Here is a 22,526-nt window from a genome sequence, read left to right as displayed (position 1 = left end):
TGTTATACCATGAGTTTTTACTTCTATATGTAAACAGCATCAAATATACTTGTATTCAATGTGAATACACTGTTATACCATGAGTTTTTACTTCTATATGTAAACTGCATCAAATATACTTGTATTCAATGTGAATACACTGTTATACCATGAGTTTTTACTTCTATATATAAACAGCATCAAATATACTTGTATTCAATGTGAATACACTGTTATACCATGAGTTTTTCACTTCTATATATAAACAGCATCGAAATATACTTGTATTCAATGTGAATACACTGTTATACCATGAGTTTTTACTTCTATATGTAAACTGCATCAAATATACTTGTATTCAATGTGAATACACTGTTATACCATGAGTTTTTACTTCTATATGTAAACAGCATCAAATATACTTGTATTCAATGTGAATACACTGTTATACCATGAGTTTTTACTTCTATATGTAAACTGCATCAAATATACTTGTATTCAATGTGAATACACTGTTATACCATGAGTTTTTACTTCTATATGTAAACAGCATGAAATATACTTGTATTCAATGTGAATACACTGTTATACCATGAGTTTTTACTTCTATATGTAAACTGCATCAAATATACTTGTATTCAATGTGAATACACTGTTATACCATGAGTTTTTACTTCTATATGTAAACAGCATCAAATATACTTGTATTCAATGTGAATACACTGTTATACCATGAGTTTTTACTTCTATATGTAAACTGCATCAAATATACTTGTATTCAATGTGAATACACTGTTATACCATGAGTTTTTACTTCTATATGTAAACTGCATCAAATATACTTGTATTCAATGTGAATACACTGTTATACCATGAGTTTTTACTTCTATATGTATACTGCATCAAATATACTTGTATTCAATGTGAATACACTGTTATACCATGAGTTTTTTACTTCTATATGTAAACAGCATCAAATATACTTGTATTCAATGTGAATACACTGTTATACCATGAGTTTTTACTTCTATATGTAAACAGCATCAAATATACTTGTATTCAATGTGAATACACTGTTATACCATGAGTTTTTACTTCTATATGTAAACAGCATCAAATATACTTGTATTCAATGTGAATACACTGTTATACCATGAGTTTTTACTTCTATATGTAAACTGCATGAAATATACTTGTATTCAATGTGAATACACTGTTATACCATGAGTTTTTACTTCTATATGTAAACTGCATCAAATATACTTGTATTCAATGTGAATACACTGTTATACCATGAGTTTTTACTTCTATATGTAAACTGCATCAAATATACTTGTATTCAATGTGAATACACTGTTATACCATGAGTTTTTACTTCTATATGTAAGCTGCAACAAATATACTTGTATTCAATGTGAATACACTGTTATACCATGAGTTTTTGGTTCTATATGTATACTGCATCAAATATACTTGTATTCAATGTGAATGCACTGTTATACCATGAGTTTTTACTTCTATATGTAAACTGCTTCAAATATACTTGTATTCAATGTGAATACACTGTTATACCATGAGTTTTTTCTTCTATATGTATTCTGCATCAAATATAATTGTATTCAATGTGAATGCACTGTTATACCTTGAGTTTTTAGTTCTATATTTAAACTGCATCAAATATACTTGTATTCAATGTGAATACACTGTTATACCATGAGTTTTTACTTCTATATGTAAACTGCATCAAATATACTTGTATTCAATGTGAATACACTGTTATACCATGAGTTTTTACTTCTATATATAAACAGGATCAAATATACTTGTATTCAATGTGAATACACTGTTATACCATGAGTTTTTACTTCTATATGTAAACAGCATCAAATATACTTGTATTCAATGTGAATACACTGTTATACCATGAGTTTTTACTTCTATATGTAAACTGCATCAAATATACTTGTATTCAATGTGAGATGCACTGTTATACCATGAGTTTTTAGTTCTATATGTAAACTGCATCAAATATACTTGTATTCAGTGTGAATACACTGTTATACCATGAGTTTTTACTTCTATATATAAACAGCATCAAATATACTTGTATTCAATGTGAATACACTTTTATACCATGAGTTTTTACTTCTATATGTAAACTGCATCAAATATACTTGTATTCAATGTGAATACACTGTTATACATTGAGTTTTTACTTCTATATGTAAACTGCATCAAATATACTTGTATTCAATGTGAATACACTGTTATACCATGAGTTTTTACTTCATTATGTAAACAGCATCAAATATACTTGTATTCAATGTGAATACACTGTTATACCATGAGTTTTTACTTCTATATGTATACTGCATCAAATATACTTGTATTCAATGTGAATACACTGTTATACCATGAGTTTTTACTTCTATATGTAAACATCATCAAATATACTTGTATTCAATGTGAATACACTGTTATACCATGAGTTTTTACTTCTATATGTATACTGCATCAAATAAACTTGTATTCAATGTGAATACACTGTTATACCATGAGTTTTTACTTCTATATGTAAACAGCATCAAATATACTTGTATTCAATGTGAATACACTGTTATACCATGAGTTTTTACTTCTATATGTAAACTGCATCAAATATACTTGTATTCAATGTGAATACACTGTTATACCATGAGTTTTTACTTCTATATGTAAACTGCATCAAATATACTTGTATTCAATGTGAATACACTGTTATACCATGAGTTTTTACTTCTATATGTATACTGCATCAAATATACTTGTATTCAATGTGAATACACTGTTATACCATGAGTTTTTACTTCTATATGTAAACAGCATCAAATATACTTGTATTCAATGTGAATACACTGTTATACCATGAGTTTTTACTTCTATATGTAAACAGCATCAAATATACTTGTATTCAATGTGAATACACTGTTATACCATGAGTTTTTACTTCTATATGTAAACAGCATCAAATATACTTGTATTCAATGTGAATACACTGTTATACCATGAGTTTTTACTTCTATATGTAAACTGCATCAAATATACTTGTATTCAATGTGAATACACTGTTATACCATGAGTTTTTACTTCTATATGTATACTGCATCAAATATACTTGTATTCAATGTGAATACACTGTTATACCATGAGTTTTTACTTCTATATGTAAACTGCATCAAATATACTTGTATTCAATGTGAATACACTGTTATACCATGAGTTTTTACTTCTATATGTAAGCTGCAACAAATATACTTGTATTCAATGTGAATACACTGTTATACCATGAGTTTTTGGTTCTATATGTATACTGCATCAAATATACTTGTATTCAATGTGAATGCACTGTTATACCATGAGTTTTTAGTTCTATATGTAAACTGCTTCAAATATACTTGTATTCAATGTGAATACTCTGTTATACCATGAGTTTTTTCTTCTATATGTATTCTGCATCAAATATAATTGTATTCAATGTGAATGCACTGTTATACCTTGAGTTTTTACTTCTATATTTAAACTGCATCAAATATACTTGTATTCAATGTGAATACACTGTTATACCATGAGTTTTTACTTCTATATGTAAACTGCATCAACTATACTTGTATTCAATGTGAATACACTGTTATACCATGAGTTTTTTTTTCTATATACAAACAGGATCAAATATACTTGTATTCAATGTGAATACACTGTTATACCATGAGTTTTTACTTCTATATGTAAACAGCATCAAATATACTTGTATCAATGTAAATACACAGTTATATCATGAGTTTTTACTACTATATGTATACTGCATCAAATATACTTGTATTCAATTGAGATGCACTGTTATACGATGAGTTTTTAGTTCTATATGTAAACTGCATCAAATATACTTGTATTCAGGGTAAATACACTGTTTTACCATGAGTTTTTACTTCTATATATAAACAGGATCAAATATATTTGTATTCAAAGTGAATACACCTTTATACCATGAGTTTTTACTTCTATATGTAAACTGCATCAAATATACTTGTATTCAATGTGAATACACTGTTATACATTGAGTTTTTACTTCTATATGTATTCTGCATCAAATATACTTGTATTCAATGTGATTACACTGTTATACCATAAGTTTTTACTTCATTATGTAAGCAGCATCAAATATACTTGTATTCAATGTGAATACACTGTTATACCATGAGTTTTCCTTCTATATGTATTCTGCATCAAATTTACTTGTATTCAATGTGAATACACTGTTATACCCTGAAGTTTTTACTTCTATATGTAAACAGCGTTAAATATACTTGTATTTAATGTGAATACACTGTTATACCATGAGTTTTTACTTCTATATGTAAACAGCATCAAATATACTTGTATTCAATGTGAATACACTGTTATACTATAAGTTTTTACTTCTATATGTATTCTGCATCAAATATACTTGTATTCAATGTGAATACACTGTTATACCATGAGTTTTTACTTCTATATGTAAACAGCATCAAATATACTTGTATTCAATGTGAATACATTGTTATACCATGAGTTATTACTTCTATATGTATGCTGCATCAAATATACTTGTATTCAAGGTGAATACACTGTTATACCATGAGTTTTTACTTCTATAAGTAAACTGCATCAAATATACTTGTATTCAATGTGAATACACTGTTATACCATGAGTTTTTACTTCTATATGTAAACAGCATCAAATATACTTGTATTCAATGTGAATACACTGTTATACCATGAGTTATTACTTCTATATGTATGCTGCATCAAATATACTTGTATTCAAGGTGAATACACTATTATACCATGCGTTTTTACTTCTATATATAAACAGGATCAAATATATTTGTATTCAAAGTGAATACACTGTTATACCATGAGTTTTTACTTCTATATATAAACAGGATCAATATACTTGTATTCAATGTGAATACACTGTTATACCATGAGTTTTTACTGCTATATGTATTCTGCATCAAATTTACTTGTATTCAATGTGAATACACTGTTATACCATGAGTTTTTACTTGTATATGTAAACATTATCAAATATACTTGTATTCAATATGAATACACTGTTATGAGTTTTTACTTCTATATGTATTCTGCATCAAATAAATTGTAATAAATGTGAATACACTGTTATACCATGAGTTTTTACTTCTATATGTAAACAGGATCAAATATACTTGTATTTAATGTGAATACACTGTTATACCATGAGTTTTACTTCTATATGTATTCTGCATCAAATATACTTGTATTCAATGTGAATACACTGTTATACCATGAGTTTTTACTTTTATATGTATACTGCATCACATATACTTGTATTCAATGTGAATACACTGTTATACCATGAGTTTTTACTTCTATATGTATTCTGCATCAAATTTACTTGTATTCAATGTGAATACACTGTTATACCATGAGTTTTTACTTCTATATGTATACTGCATTACATATACTTGTATTCAAAGTGAATACACTGTTATACCATGAGTTTTTACTTCTATATGTATTCTGCATCAAATATACTTGTATTCAATGTGAATACACTGTTATACCATGAGTTTTTACTTCTATATGTATGCTGCATCACATATACTTGTATTCAATGTGAATACACTGTTATACCATGAGTTTTTGGTTCTATATGTATTCTGCATCAAATATAATTGTATTCAATGTGAATGCACTGTTATACCATGAGTTTTTAGTTCTATTTTTAAACTGCTTCAAATATACTTGTATTCAATGTGAATACTCTGTTATACCATGAGTTTTTACTTCTATATGTAAACTGCATCAAATATACTTGTATTCAATGTGAATACACTGTTATGCCATGAGTTTTGCTTCTATATGTATTCTGCATCAAATAATCTTGTATTCAATGTGATTACACTGTTATACCATGAGTTTTTACTTCAATATGTAAACAGCATAAAATTTACTTGTATTCAATGTGAATACACTGTTATACCATTAGTTTTTACTTCTATATGTATTCTGCATCAAATTTACTTGTATTCAATGTGAATACACTGTTATACCATGAGTTTTTACTTGTATATGTAAACAGCATCAAATATACTTGTATTCAATGTGAATACACTGTTATACCATGAGTTTTTACTTCTATATGTAAACAGCATCAAATATACTTGTATTCAATGTGAATACACTGTTATACCATGAGTTTTTACTTCTATATGTATTCTGCATCAAATATACTTGTATTCAATGTGAATACACTGTAATACCATATGTTTTTACTTCTATATATATTCTGCATCAAATATACTTGTATTCAATGTGAATACACTGTTATACCATGAGTTTTTACTTCTATATGTAAACAGCATCAAATATACTTGTATTGTAATAGACCGCAGCAACTCCTCCAAGCAACAGCAGCCCCACCCAGTAAGAATGTCGTCACGAATGCAATCTTCCCTGCGGATAATAGTTAATGATAAAAGTAAAAGTTATTGTAAACCCCTCCCTTCTTAACCTTCAATCTTTTGGTATATAAGCACATGGTTGTATCGTCTTAAGTAGAGTTAGTTTACTGGCAAATACACAGTCTAGAAACTATTACATTTGGAGGTCCCAACGAGACTGCAAGAATAACAACGAGACTCTGGAAGAAAAGTTTCTGATCTGTGCTTCATTCGCCAGCTGCAAGTATTCAACGCTTCTATCACCAAGTCTTCAAGCAACCGACATCGGAACATCATCGAGGAAAACGACGTTACCTTAGCTGCAACTGACCAATACGAAAACAGAAGACCACGTCCAAGTGAACGTTACTCAAGATCACGTGATTCGCGAGTGCGATTTGCTGACAGTCATAACAGCCGAGAATCAAGTCGAGAAAGAAGTCTAAGTAGAAACAGAGACAACAGTCCTAACCGCAGAGATTACAATTCGTCAGGACGAAGAAATTATAATCCTTCAGGATACAGGCAAACCAGATTTCCATCTCACCAACCTCCCTCATATCGGAACGACTACCTCAACCGACAAGGAAACTACAACGGACCAAACAATTACAGACCACAATCACGTTATAACAGCAACCAACATCTACAGCAACAACAACACACTAGCAACAACCCTCGAACCACTGAAAATCGAGAAATAACCTGCTACAAGTGTAACCGAAGAGGACATATTGCAAGAGAATGTTGGACAGATATGGCACGTACCAACAACCAAGGTCCTCGATAAACACCATAAAACCAATCAGTAACTCCCAACTAACATACAGTTTAGGATCAGATGTAGAAGTAGAAATTCCAAAACTGATACGTATTCCCGTTAGAATTTTTAATAAGGAAATCATAGCTTTAGTGGACACAGGCGCAGCCGCTAGCTTAGTATCCAGTAAAATATTGGATACTCTAGAGTGTAATGAGAACTTAAAACAAGTAGAAAATGCGAATCCTCCTATTTTTAGAACGGTGTCGGGACAAGAACTTAAATCGATAGGGAAATTTGAATTTTCAGTTATTATCAATGATAACCATATTATTAACCCCCACTTTTATGCTATGAAAAACTTAAATGAACAATGCATCTTAGGATTAGATTTCTTATCTAACAATAATGTGAAGATTAACACTAGAAATCGTCAAATATGTTATGATCACTTTGGAGTAGAACATAATTTTGGAAGTAATACCATGCCCATTTATAGTGTAACATTTAGCAAAGCAGGCATCCATATACCACTAATCCCAATTGATAGAGAAAACGAAGATCTTACACAACAAGATTATCGTAATTTAGAATTCTTCACTCAATTAGGCTTCAATAAAAAAACTAAGCAGATAGCTAAGATTGCTGAAAAAGAAGAACAAGCACTCAATGTATCAGACGACATACAAACTAAAATTGAAATTTTACTAAAGAAACACGCGGATCTTTTCGCAGACCAAGAATCTGACTTGGGTCTAGCTACACAAGTGAAACATCACATCAACATAGGCCATAACGCTCCCATTAATCAAAGACTGCGAAGAACACCCGAATCCCTAAAAATTGTTGTTAAGACTAAAATAGAGGTAATGCTAAGTAACAAAATAATAAGAGAAAGCCACAGTCCTTTTGCTGCAGCCATAGTAATGGTACCTAAAAAAGATGGAGAGATGCGAATGTGCATCGACTACAGAGCTTTGAACAAAATTACGGTTAAGGATAAGTACCCTCTACCTAGGATAGATGACACAATTGAAGCGTTGTGCGGATCGGTTTATTTTTCTACATTGGACTTACTAAGCGGCTACTGGCAGATAGAAATAGAAGAAAGTGATAAACACAAAACAGCTTTCATTTGTGAATTCGGCCAATACGAATTTAATCGAATGCCATTTGGTTTAACAAATGCACCCAGCACTTTTCAAAGAGCAATGAATAACATCTTGAAAACGGTATTGTACAAATTCGCATTGGTTTACCTAGATGACATCATAGTGTTCAGTAATTCAATTACTGATCATGTGACACACTTGGAAGCAGTTTTTAGACTCCTTAAACAAGTGGGGTTAAAGTTGAAAAGGAAGAAGTGCGAATTTTTTAAAGAAGAATTAGATTATTTAGGATACATCGTATCCGGGAAAGGAATAACACCAAGTACAAAAAAGTTAGACGTGATTATTAAGTATCCCGCTCCCAAAAACGTAAAAGAATTGAGCTCATTTTTAGGTCTAGCCAGCTACTACAGAAAATTTATTAGGGCTTTTGCTGATAAAGCCCATCCACTAACTGCGCTCACTAGAAAGTCAGCGGAATGGAAATGGGGGGAGGAACAAAGGGACGCCTTTGAATGTATTAAGAACTGTCTCATCACTAGACCTGTTCTAGGTTATCCGGATTTTTCTCGAGAATTTATCATCTACACGGATGCTTCAGGATATGGAATAGGAGCAGTCTTGGCTCAAATACAACCTCCACCTCAATCAGCGGATTTAGCGGAGTCCGACGGACAAGACCTTCGTAAATCAGACGACGTAGAAGTCGTCATAGCCTATACCTCTAAACATCTGAACGACCGCGAGGCCAAGTGGTCAACCACAGAGAAAGAGGCATACGCAATAATCCACGCCATCGACGTGTTTAGGACGTACCTATACGGGCGTAAGTTTACCGTATTTACAGATCATAGACCTTTAGAATGGTTAATGAGTAAGACAGAACCAGCAGGAAGATTAGCTCGATGGGCTCTTAAGATCCAAGAATTTGATATCATTATTGGGTACCGACCAGGAAAGTCACACCAAAATGCTGACACACTTAGTCGCACCCCAATAGTGCCGCTGGCGAAAGTAGAAACAAGGTCAACAGGTACAAAAGAGAAACCAGAAGTAAAAAACGAAACCAAGGAAACTAGAACAAAACAAGTAATTTTTGAAACGGAAAGTAATCAGTCCAAGGACACGGAAAAATGGATAGAACTCCAACACAAAGATGAGTATTGCAGAACAATATTAAATGAAATGGCAAAGGCCAATCCAAGTAAGGACGTTAAAAATAAATTTAAAATAAACGACAAAGGATTATTAGTAGATACCAGAAGAAGAATTGTAACGCCAGTAAGACTGGTGCCACAAATTTTAAAGGAAAATCACGATCACATATTGGCAGGACATTTAGGAGTAGGAAAAACGTTGGCTAGACTTCAAAGACAGTACACATGGCCATGCATGCGTACCTCAGTAATAGAATACGTTAAAAGTTGTTTGATGTGCAATAAGAGAAAAGCGGTAGGTGGAAGTAAAGCACCATTGCACCCTTTGCCTTTAGTTGAAGGAGTGTGGGAAAGGATCACAATGGATATAGTGGGCCCAATTCAAGAAAGCGCTAAGGGATACAGATATATATTAGTTATATCAGATTATGCCAGTAGGTTTGTTTTTACAGTTCCAATGAGAAATCAAACTGCCCAAACAATTGCGAAGATTTTAGTTAATAGAATATTTACTAAATATGGATCTCCAGAAGTAGTTCTAACAGACCAAGGTACTAACTTTCTATCCCGTCTGATACAAGAGGTGTGTAAACTATTCAAAGTCAAACAAATAAGGACTACGGCCTATCATCCACAAACTGATGGATTAGTTGAGAGGTTCAATCGAACTCTCTGTGACATGCTAGCTTGTTATGTCTCAGACCAACTGCTAACTGGGACAAATACCTTCCGTTCGTTACTTTTGCTTACAACACAGCAAAACAAGCTTCAACTCAAGAAACACCATTCTTTCTATTCTTCGGACGAGAACCAATAATGCCCAATGATATCAAGATTAACAGAAGATACGAGACCTATGAAGATACTAGTATGGTGTATTCACAGCGATGGGAAAAAGCTCAAAAACTGGCAAGAGAACATCTCTTCAAATCCCAAGCAAGACAGAAAAAATACTACGACGTAACCACGAAAACTATTAAATACAACATAGGTGACTACGTATTACTGAAGGCGCCACCAGCAGCAGGAAAATTCATAAATCGATGGAACGGACCATTTCAAATTTCAAGAAGCTTCTCGGATATCAACTACGAGATCCAGCACACTGAAAATAAAAAACTTAAATCTATCGTTCATACCAACCGTCTCAAACTTTACATACCAAGAAAGCAAGAAACAACTAAGGAAGAAGAACTAAGGAAGAAGAAATACTACAAAACCTACCAGAAAATGTAAAAGCCCAACGACGACCAACAATTCACCAACGCCGACCAGGCCGACCAAGGAAGCAGCAGCTGATACATCCAGTGAAGACGAACATCAAACCACGCAGGAACGAAGGAGAACCAAAAAACCATACAATACCTAACCTTTACCGTAACCAAAACCGAAACGATCCTATAACGAATCACCAATACCACTTAAGAAGACGATATCAAGGACCGGATTACTAAACATTTTCATTTTTCACAGATGCAGACATTACTCCTCCTTCTTTGCCTCCTTCATTCACTTAACCCTACTTACCCTATCTACGCATCCGTCTGCGATTGTAACAACATGAAAATACGAGGAATCCTAGACTTCGAATTGCCTTACTACTGTGACAATGAAAAACCAGAAACACAACACTTACCAAGGATACCAACTACTTACACCTTAGTAACCAAGCAAAAACCAGCAGCCACTTGGAAAGGATGGACATGTCGACAGTGGACTAAAACAAAGAAAATAACCTGATCGTTCTGGATCGGATCCTTCGATACAGTTTACTCCCAAGAAACAATACTAATCACCCCTTTGGAATGTTGGCGGATGGTCAACGATAAAAAATGTGGCGCCAATAATATGCAAACCGGACCGACGGGACTCAGTTTCACAGCCACTTCTACAGGAGAAGGTAAATGGTACGCCATCAAGGAATACCAAACACTAAACTGTATAGCGGAACAGATCACGCTACGTCAGGAGAAACCAGATAGTCCAATCGAAAGCCCTTTCGGATTACTAAACACCACCCAATAGGAAGGACAATTCATCCAAAATCAAAATACAATCGTGTGGGGAGAAAGAACAACCAACAGTTCATACACTCAGACGTTACTAAAAGGGAAAGGATACCTGGAACTTCCTCGAGAACCGGAGTCGGATAACTCCAGCCGCCTTTACGACACCAGTCGGCAGATTGAAATATCTTTTCTTAACAAACCAGATAAGGATATCGTAACAGTAGGACATAAAGTGGTTGGAATCCCTCTAACGTACTTGACGTTTCCTGCAGAAACAACAAAAATTTTGTATGAAATGTTCAAGAGCACAATCGCAACATGCCTTAAAAATGCCAACCTTGCCACACCCGTGTGCGAAGACTACAGAGAGTTGTACAAATCCAGACCACAACGTTCTCTTCTTCAAGAAGTTCACTTTCTCTTCGACACCCAAGTCGAAGACGAACAACTTGGGATTCGTCTCTACAGTATTTCGTACGCCTGGGGAACTCTAAGATTGGCACATTGAAGACCAAAGATAATCAAGGAAGATGGAAAAATCGTACAAAAGGATGCAACAATATACATTACTTACGAATCCGGAAGCAGAAACCCTTTGACAACGTACAGTCAACTTTCAAAGGACGACCCTCTCCCATCAGGATCGAAATTTGAGTACATTGTCGACCAAACGATACGCGTACAAAATACTCATATCTGCATCACGGAGACAACACACGACTACGTATTGGCTGCAGCCTGTTCAGAGGAATCAACGAGGTGGATTTTAGAAAAAGAGAACAGCTATCTAATTTCCCAAGAATCAGAAATGTGTCTTACCGTAGGGGTCGACGAAACCTTAAAATTGGAAAAGTGTGCTTTGGAAGGAGATACCAGAAAAAACCAGCAATGTGGTTCTTTCAAACAATAAATACCAATCCGGATGTTATAGAAAATTTTCCCGAAGTAACATTGCAGGATATTCAAGAAGTCCGATTAGAACAACGAAGAGCAATTACAACCACAATCAACTCACCCATATTTGGCGGTATCTTGAGAGCAAATCACGGCAGTGGAAACATAATCTGGGACATGATCGCCTGGGGATTGTTGAAAAATGGACAATATGCAAACGGGAAATGTGTCACACATCATGGGCTTGAAAAACAACTAACCATGGAAGATTGTGACGCAGATTGGACAAAATGTCAAGAAGAACTAAAAACATTTATCACAAGTAACGATCCCCTGGTTCAATCACAAGTATCCGTAGGAAAATGCAGTAAAGAAACTAACAAAGGCCAAGCTTTCGAGTATACGTCTGATTTCACCATCAGACCGTTCAACACTAATGCTTGCGTCAAGGCAAACACAACGATGCTTATTCTACAGGAATGCGCCAACACCAGTTCAATTTTGGGCACTTTCGAACACACAGGACAGCTCATGGCAACAGACAGAACTGGCCTACATTCACCGGCGTCAGACAGAAAATGTCTCACACTAAAAGTAGGACGTCTGAGTTTAGGACATTGCCACGGTTCAAGTAGAAAACAACAGTTTAACTTCGAATATCGAAACCCGCACCAAACACGGACGCTTTCAGCAGCAGCCATTATAGCGCTTCACACTCAACAATCATTGGACGGAACACAACTCCCACTTATACCCCCTCTTCTCAAAAGAGAAAGTAAAGCAAACAACGAAAACTTAACCACGCCCACCACACAAAAATCTATCTCATCTACTTCCAGCACCACAACGACAGCAAAACCGACTACAAAATTAAGCACAACCACAATGAAAACAACAATAGCCACATCAGCCATGAAAACGACCGTTAAAAGCACACCACCGACAACAAGGCCTACAACAACTACTAAGCCAACGACTACTACAACTAAGCTTACGACTACCACAACTAAGCCTACGACTACCACAACCAAGCCTACAACTACAACAACAAAACCTACAACTACAACAAATAAGCCTACTACTACAACTACTACGCCTACAACTACAACAAATAAGCCTACTACTACAACTACTACGCCTACAACTACAACAACAAAGTCTACGACTACAACTACAACGCCTACAACTACAACAACAAAGTCTACGACTACAACTACTACGCCTACAACTACAACAAATAAGCCTACAACTACAACCACCCTGCCTACAACTACAACTACCACAGCTACAACTACAACTACTGAGCCAACAACTACAACCACTAGGCCTACAACTCCAAGTACTGAACCTACATTGCCATCAACTACAACTGAAACCACGTCCACTGCACTACCATCAACGACAACTATGGCGACGACAACAACAACTGAAGTAATAAGCAATTCAACAACAAATAACACAACAACTGAAAAAATAGAAGATCCTCCAGTTACGAAAAATCACACCGGTATGGAAGATGCAATAATGGAAATTATTGAGGACACTGAAAAAACATCTCAGCAAGAAATACCCGAGGCAGCATCTTTAACACTAGAACAAGTACCGGAGGTACCAATAAAAAATGAAACAGAAAGCGGTCTACCCCAAAATATAGAAGAATTCGGTGACAAAATTAAATTCGAAATTTCAAAAATGCACGAGCAATATAAAATAAGTATAGAAACAGAACACGAAAACAAACTTGCAAAAGAAATCCGCGACGTATATTGTCAACTATCAACGATAAAGAAAACTCAAGCGGTGATTTTAGCTCAAAGTAACGGAATTCTTGCTGCTTCAGCGCTCGGATTACCCATCTGTACGAGACTGCAAGGCTTTGGACAAGCGATGACGCTCCAACAATGTGAAACCAAACGGATTTTCATCTCCGCAAAAGAATCCAAATGTGGATTTCAACCATTCTTTACCTATGAAGATAAAAACTGCACAATTGGAGTAGATGGATGGTCCATACATCCATATTCCGATTGCTTTTGGAAAACTCATTTGGTAAATTTAAATGGATTCCATCACACCTGGGAACACAATTCAACAGATGGAGAATGGGTAAAACAAAAAGCAAGCATTCACATGCCGAACTTAGACCTTATCACAGAGTTCAAAGAGTTGCACCTGAATGATTTCGACTACAGTCTGAAGAGCCATCCAGCGCATGAAAAAATGGAAATGGAACAATTAAATATCCTAAACGATCTAGTAGGCCTAATGCAGGAATCAAATTCAAAATCTGTTTCTGACATAGTGATGTCAGAAAAACAGGATAATCAGATAGGAACCATGTACTCATGGTTCGACACATTAAAAATTCTTATCCTATCTATCATCGGATTCATTGTATTCATCATATCCCTACGCATATTGATCATTTGTGACCCTTTCACAAGAATCATGGAAAAAATTCGCCAAGCTAGAAGATTAAGACGATATGGAATCAATACGGAAGAAGCGCACGAATTAACTTCAATGATCCCAAATTCAAGCACTCGACCACCGGAAGAAATAATAGAGCAACCGTTCACTAGGATGACGGCTCCTACACCTCTTACCATGGAAAGACCCACACAATCACGCCCAGCTCAACCAAGCGCACCGAAACAACGTAATATTTATCCTGTCATGGAAGAAAACTGGGAATCCGATCAAGCTCGCAAATGCACAGGAAAACACACGACTTGCACTTACGTTGTGGGTTATGGAATGGTATGGGAAGACCTTTGCAGATGCTCAACAGAAGTTGAATCTAAAAACAACTAACATTAAAAAAAAAAAGGAAAAAAAACAAACTTAACAAGTTTTTATTTTGAGTGAAAGGGGAAAGTAGTAAATGTATTAAAAACTCAAAGTATGGCACATTAAAAAAAAAAAACAAAAAAACAAAAACAAAAAAAAACTCAAAGTATGGCACATTAAAAAAAAAAACAAAAAAAACAAAAACAAAAAAAAAACTCAAAATATGAAAACTTCAAGTGAATTGTCTTTGTTACACGATTAGTGTTTAAACAGCCACCAAACACACAAGTGTTAAGTAAAAGTGGAAGTTTTAACTAAAAAAAAAAAAAAAAAAATTATGGAACAGAACAGTGAAGACGCAGTGCAACGTAATGAAGCAAGTGATAGTGAAAGTCAACCAGAAATAAACTACTTAGTGATCGAAAGTGAAATTGAAACAGAAAGTGAAACACAACGAGATGGGCTCTTCGGGGATTATGGTTTTTACCCACCAACGTTCGAATTTAATCCAAATACTACACAAAAGGCAACACTATCTAAATGTAGTAACTGTGCGATGAAAACGCACCCAACTTTATCGGCAGCAAGAGCAGATGCCGTTCAGAAACGAACACAAGCCATCACTCGACTACGTGATCAAGAAATTTTCTTAGAAATGATAGACGCTCCAAGGGAAGAAATAAGAAGGTGTATCATCCAGAAATTGGGCCCCGCTGCACGGGATTACCATCCGAAGGCAGAATTTCTAAACCAGAAATTTAACAACAAAACACTACTTCATACAAGCGTGAAAGCGGGAAAACTGGACATAACGGATTTACTGTCAGACTACGGAGCTGACCCAGATATAGAAGAGGATGGCCAGACCATCGCACATAGAGCGGCAGCAGAAAATAACAAGCTCTTGATCAGGATATTACGATATCACAAATACAAGTTTTCATCGTATTGGAGAAACACCACTAATGGTCGCCATTGCCTACGGGCATGAAGAAGTGGCTAGTTATTTGTGGATAAGTTCCAACGTTGCACAAATGGCAAAGGACAACAGCACCGTCCTACATTATGCCGCCAAACATGGAAACAACACTCTCGCTAGGGCAGCATGTAAAAGGAAAATTCACATTAACATCAATCAAATGAAAACATTACGACAACAAATATCGCCGCTGCTTTACCCAAGACTTTGCCGCCGCTAACATTACAAAGAAGAGAAGAGATGAAAAGCATACAAGAAAGATGATTGATGAATGATTGAAATCTGTAGTAGCATTTCAGTAGAAAGGAACGCAGTCCATCAATATTAACTAACACTTTATTAGCCTAAAGACAATGAATAACAGTACGGGAAACATATCTTGTATTTTGTGCCTCATACTGTAGCCCAACAAACAAGAATAACGGTGAAGGAAAGAAAGTAGGTGACGAAAAAAAAAAAACAAGTTTTCACCTAACCATTGCCACGCCACATGCCGAAGAGAAGTAAGGAGAAGAAGAAAATCAGAAGACAAAGAGAAAAAATTGGAAGACCAATTTCTTCTTGCCGAAGGGGGGAAGGAATGTAATAGACCGCAGCAACTCCTCCTAGCAACAGCAGCCCCACCCAGTAAGAAGGTCGTCACGAATGCAACCTTCCCTGCGGATAATAGTTAATGATAAAAGTAAAAGTTATTGTAAACCCCTCCCTTCTTAACCTTCAATCTTTTGGTATATAAGCACATGGTTGTATCGTCTTAAGTAGAGTTAGTTTACTGGCAAATACACAGTCTAGAAACTATTACAGTATTCAATGTGAATACACTGTTATACCATGAGTTTTTACTTCTATATGTATTCTGCATCAAATAAATTGTCTTCAATATGAATACACTGTTATACCATGAGTTTTTACTTCTATATGTAAACAGGATCAAATATACTTGAATTTAATGTGAATACACTGTTATACCATGAGTTTTTACTTCTATATGTAAACAGCATCAAATATACTTGTATTCAATGTGAATACACTGTTATACCATGACTTTTTACTTCTATATGTATACTGCATCAAATATACTTGTATTCAATTTGAATACACTGTTATACCATGGCTTTTTACTTCTATATGTATTCTGCATCAAATATACTTGTATTCAATGTGAATACACTGTTATACCATGAGTTTTTATTTCTATCTGTAAACTGCATCAAATATACTTCTATTCAATGTGAATACATTGTTATACTATGAGTTTTCACTTCTATATATAAACAGAATCAAATATACTTGTATTCAATGTGAATACACTGTTATACCATGAGTTTTTACTTCTATATGTAAAATGCATCAAATATACTTGTATTCAATGTGAATACACTGTTATACCATGGGTTTTTACTTCTATATGTATTCTGTATCAAATATACTTGTATTCAATGTGAATACACTGTTATTCCATGAGATTTTACTTCTATATGTATACTGCATCAAATATACTTGTATTAAATGTGAATACACTGTTATACCATGAGTTTTTATTTAGATATGTAAACTGCATGAAATATACTTGTTTTTAATGTGAATACAGTGTTATACAAAGAGTTTTGACTTCTATATGTATTCTGCATCAAATATACTTGTATTCAATGTGAATACACTGTTATACCATGAGTTTTTACTTCTATATGTATTCTGCATCAAATGTACTTGTATTCAATGTGAATACACTGTTATACCATGAGTTTTTACTTCTATATATATTCTGCATCAAATATACTTGTATTCAATGTGAATACACTGTTATACCATGAGTTTTTATTTCTATATGTAAACAGCATCAAATATACTTGTATTCAATGTGAATACACTGTTATACCATGAGTTTTTACTTCTATATCTATTCTGCATCAAATATACTTCTATTTAATGTGAATACACTGTTATACCATGAATTTTAACTTCTATATGTAAACAGCATCAAATATACTTGTATTCAATGTGAATACACTGTTATACCATGAGTTTGGACTTCTATATGTATTATGCATCAAATATACTTGTATTCAATTTGAATACACTGTTATACCATGAGTTTTTACTTCTATATGTAAACAGCATCAAATATACTTGTATTCAAAGTGAATACACTGTTATACCATGAATTTTTACTTCTATATGTATTCTGCATCAAAAATACTTGTATTCAATGTGAATACACTGTTATACCATGAGTTTTTACTTCTATATATATTCTGCATCAAATATACTAGTATTCAATTTGAATACACTGTTATACCATGAGTTTTTACTTCTATATGTAAACAGCATCAAATATACTTGTATTCAATGTGAATACACTGTTATACCATGAGTTTTTACTTCTATATGTATTCTGCATAACATAAATTGTATTCAATGTGAATACACCGTTATACCATGAGTTTTTACTTCTATATGTAAACAGGATCGAATATACTTGTATTTAATATGAATACACTGTTATACAATGAGTTTTTACTTCTATATGTAAACAGCATCAAATATACTTGTATTTAATGTGAATAAACTGTTATACCATGAGTTTTTACTTCTATATATAAACAGGATCAAATATACTTGTATTCAATGTGAATACAGTTATACCATGAGTTTTTACTTCTATATGTATTCTGCATCAAATATACTTGTATTCAATGTGAATACACTGTTATACTATAAGTTTTTACTTCTATATGTATACTGCATCAAATATACTTGTTTTCAATGTGAATACACTGTTATACCATGAGTTTTTAGTTCTATATGTATTCTGCATCAAATATACTTGTATTCAATGTGAATACACTGTTATACCATGACTTTTTACTTCTATGTTTAAACAGGATCAAATATACTTGTATTCAATGTAAATACACTGTTACACCATGAGTTTTTACTTCTATATGTAAACTGCATCAAATATACTTGTATTCAATGTGAATACACTGTTATACCATGAGTTTTTACTTTTATATGTAAACAACATCAAATATACTTGTATTCAATGTGAATACACTGTTATACCATAAGTTTTTACTTCTATATGTAAACTGCATGGAATATACTTGTATTCAATGTGAATACACTGTTATACCAAGAGTTTTTACTTCTATATGTAAACAGCATCAAATATACTTGTATTCAATGTGAATATACTGTTATACCATGAGTTTTTACTTCTATATGTAAACCGCATCAAATATACTTGTATTCAATGTGAATACACTGTTATACCATGAGTTTTTACTTCTTACATAAACTGCATCAAATATACTTGTATTCAATGTGAATACACTGTTATACCATAAGTTTTTACTTCTATATGTAAACTGCATGGAATATACTTGTATTCAATGTGAATACACTGTTATACAATGAGTTTTTACTTCTATATGTAAACAGCATGAAATATACTTGTATTCAATGTGAATACACTGTTATACCATGAGTTTTTACTTCTATATGTAAACTGCATGGAATATACTTGTGTTCAATGTGAATTCACTGTTATACCATGAGTTTTTACTTCTATATGTAAACAGCATCAAATATACTTGTATTCAATGTGAATACACTGTTATACCATGAGTTTTTACTTCTATATGTAAACTGCATGGAATATACTTGTATTCAATGTGAATTCACTGTTATACCATGAGTTTTTACCTCTATATGTAAACAGCATTAAATATACTTGTATTCAATGTGAATACACTGTTATCCCATGAGTTTTTACTTCTATATGTAAACAGCATCAAATATACTTGTATTCAATGTGAATACACTGTTATACCATGAGTTTTTACTTCTATATGTAAACAGCATCAAATATACTTGTATTCAATGTGAATACACTGTTATACCATGAGTTTCTACTTCTATATGTAAACAGGATCAAATATACTTGTATTCAATGTGAATACACTGTTATACCATGAGTTTCTACTTCTATATGTAAACAGGATCAAATATACTTGTATTCAATGTGAATACACTGTTATACCATGAGTTTTTACTTCTATATGTATACTGCATCAAATATACTTGTATTTAATGTGAATACACTGTTATATCATGAGTTTTTACTTCTATATGTAAACAGCATCAAATATACTTGTATTCAATGTTAATACACTGTTATACCATGAGTTTTTACTTCTATATGTAAACAGCATCAAATATACTTGTATTCAATGTGAATACACTGTTATACCGTGAGTTTTTACTTCTATATGTAAACTGCATGGAATATACTTGTATTCAATGTGAATACACTGTTATACCATGAGTTTTTACTTCTATATGTAAACTGCATGGAATATACTTGTATTTAATGTGAATACACTGTTATACCATGAGTTTTGACTTCTATATGTAAACGGCATCAAATATACTTGTATTCAATGTTAATACACTGTTATACCATGAGTTTTTACTTCTATATGTAAACAGCATCAAATATACTTGTATTCAATGTGAATACACTGTTATACCGTGAGTTTTTACTTCTATATGTAAACTGCATGGAATATACTTGTATTCAATGTGAATACACTGTTATACCATGAGTTTTTACTTCTATATGTATACTGCATCAAATATACTTGTATTTAATGTGAATACACTGTTATACCATGAGTTTTGACTTCTATATGTAAACGGCATCAAATATACTTGTATTCAATGTGAATACACTGTTATACAATGAGTTTTTACTTCTATATGTAAACAGCATGAAATATACTTGTATTCAATGTGAATACACTGTTATACCATGAGTTTTTACTTCTATATGTAAACTGCATGGAATATACTTGTATTCAAGGTGAATTCACTGTTATACCATGAGGTTTTACTTCTATATGTAAACAGCATTAAATATACTTGTCTTCAATGTGAATACACTGTTATCCCATGAATTTTTACTTCTATATGTAAACAGCATCAAATATACTTGTATTCAATGTGAATACACTGTTATACCATGAGTTTTTACTTCTCCCACATAGCACCCGACGTCGTATGGACGTCCCTGCTAGGGACCAATGTCCCGAACTGGAATGGGATGTTGTAGCGACGTCGTAAAGAGGTCGTGGTAGGCCATTCTGTTTTAGTTTTTTTTCTAAGTCCCCAAAAGCCATTTTGGCCCCTATTATGTACGCCACTAGATGGCATGCACTATATTAAACTGCTTTTAATAAATCTTGATCGATGTGTTTTCTTAAGTTGTTTTATTGAAAATAAATTTTTTAAACAAATTTATAACAGTTTATTTCAGTTTACTGCATTATTAAAATAAAAAACAAAATTAATTTTTTGAAACAGCAATGCCTCAATAAATGTTATCTGGCAATGCTTTTTCGTCTTTGTTCTGTTCTTCAACGACGCCAATCTGTCTTTGCTTCACCGCCATTCTTTTTCAATTGTGTCAGCAGTTATTCAAAGAAATTCATGAGGTAAGAAGATTTATAAAGGAAATGTATATGCTATTGAATAATTGAAACGTGTTTTGGTAGGTGATGCAGCGAAATTTTTGTAAGTGAAAACTGAAATTAACTTACTCTTTCATCTTGGATCTCATCCCGATAACTTATCAGGTATGCCCTATTCACAAGTTATAAAAAATTCTTGCTAATTATTTCTGAATTTTCTACAGGTTAGCCATTCTTGCTAATTGTTTTCTCGTTTGTGGACTTACCTTCATCATCTTGGTTTGGTCTCATCCCATCACAGTTCATAGGTCACAGTTCATCGGTCACAGTCATCAGTCAATCCGATCACTTATCAGGTATGCCCTATTCACAAGTTATAAAAAATTCTTGCTAATTATTTCTGAATTTTCTACAGGTTAGCCATTCTTGCTAATTGTTTTCTCTTTTGTGGACTTACCTTCATCATCTTGGTTTTGTCTCATCCCATCACAGTTCATAGGTCACAGTTCATCGGTCACAGTCATCAGTCAATCCGATCACTTATCAGGTATGCCCTATTCACAAGTTATAAAAAATTCTTGCTAACTATTTCTGAATTTTCAGAGAAGCTTACAACACTCGAGGAATTGTAAAACTTAATCATGGAGTAAAGGATAACAAGATGTTATGTAAGAAAATTTTTGATAAAATCAACGAACTTGAGAAAAAGCTGAAAACATCCCAAACCACAACAAACGAAAGCGATGAGGAGGACGATGACTTCCCAATTTGAAACATGGATGATTTCGATTCAGTTAACTTGAAACTTCAAAACAAAACAACTCGTAAACAACTGGCAGGATCTAAAATTATTGTATTCTTATTACCAG

General features: G+C 33.4%; 1 long non-coding RNA gene across 2 annotated transcripts; it reads left to right on the top strand.

Annotated features, from left to right (window-relative positions):
• The first annotated feature begins 21,583 nt into the window (after positions 1-21,583).
• On the top strand, positions 21,584-22,492 carry LOC123468137. 2 transcript variants are annotated; one of them, XR_006642086.1, is made up of 5 exons: positions 21,584-21,681; positions 21,742-21,822; positions 21,882-22,013; positions 22,150-22,204; positions 22,261-22,492. It is a non-coding gene; the product is annotated as an uncharacterized LOC123468137 (long non-coding RNA). The 2 variants fall into 2 exon arrangements; XR_006642087.1 differs by having other exon boundaries at positions 22,073-22,204.
• Positions 22,493-22,526: the final 34 nt, after the last annotated feature.

Source organism: Daphnia magna, unplaced genomic scaffold (genome assembly GCF_020631705.1).
Source record: "Daphnia magna isolate NIES unplaced genomic scaffold, ASM2063170v1.1 Dm_contigs302, whole genome shotgun sequence".
Lineage (NCBI taxonomy): Eukaryota > Metazoa > Arthropoda > Branchiopoda > Diplostraca > Daphniidae > Daphnia > Daphnia magna.
Note: the sequence above shows the minus strand (reverse complement) of the source record. Positions and strands in the feature narration are given on the sequence as shown.